This window comes from Morone saxatilis, unplaced genomic scaffold (assembly GCF_004916995.1).
Source record: "Morone saxatilis isolate NCDOM2014 unplaced genomic scaffold, NCSU_SB_2.0 Contig20, whole genome shotgun sequence".
Taxonomy (NCBI): domain Eukaryota; kingdom Metazoa; phylum Chordata; class Actinopteri; family Moronidae; genus Morone; species Morone saxatilis.
The window spans coordinates 3,442,279-3,442,544 of NW_023339763.1; the positions used below are offsets into that span (position 1 = coordinate 3,442,279).

The window sequence follows — 266 nt, forward strand, 5'->3', positions numbered from 1 at the left end:
TTTGTCCAACCAACAGTTCAAAACTCAGATATATTCAGTTCATGATGATATAAAACAGTCAAGAGCAGAACATACGAGTGAAAGATGATCAAAACAGACCAATAAAAATGCCTTATTTGACCTTTAATTGAAACCTTTTGACTGTTTTATAAATATATTTCTTCAAATGTGAGAGTAATTCAATGAGAGAACCTGCCCTGCCTTCATGTTTGTGTAGAATTAAAGAGTCAGAGGATGAGCTGTCAGAGGATGACACATCCTCTGAC

General features: G+C 35.0%; 1 protein-coding gene across 3 annotated transcripts in view; it reads left to right on the forward strand.

The window, feature by feature from the left end:
* Positions 1-266, forward strand: part of rabep1 (rabaptin, RAB GTPase binding effector protein 1) — a gene marked incomplete at its 5' end in the record, with an annotated part of 25,119 nt that overhangs the window by 22,777 nt on the left and 2,076 nt on the right.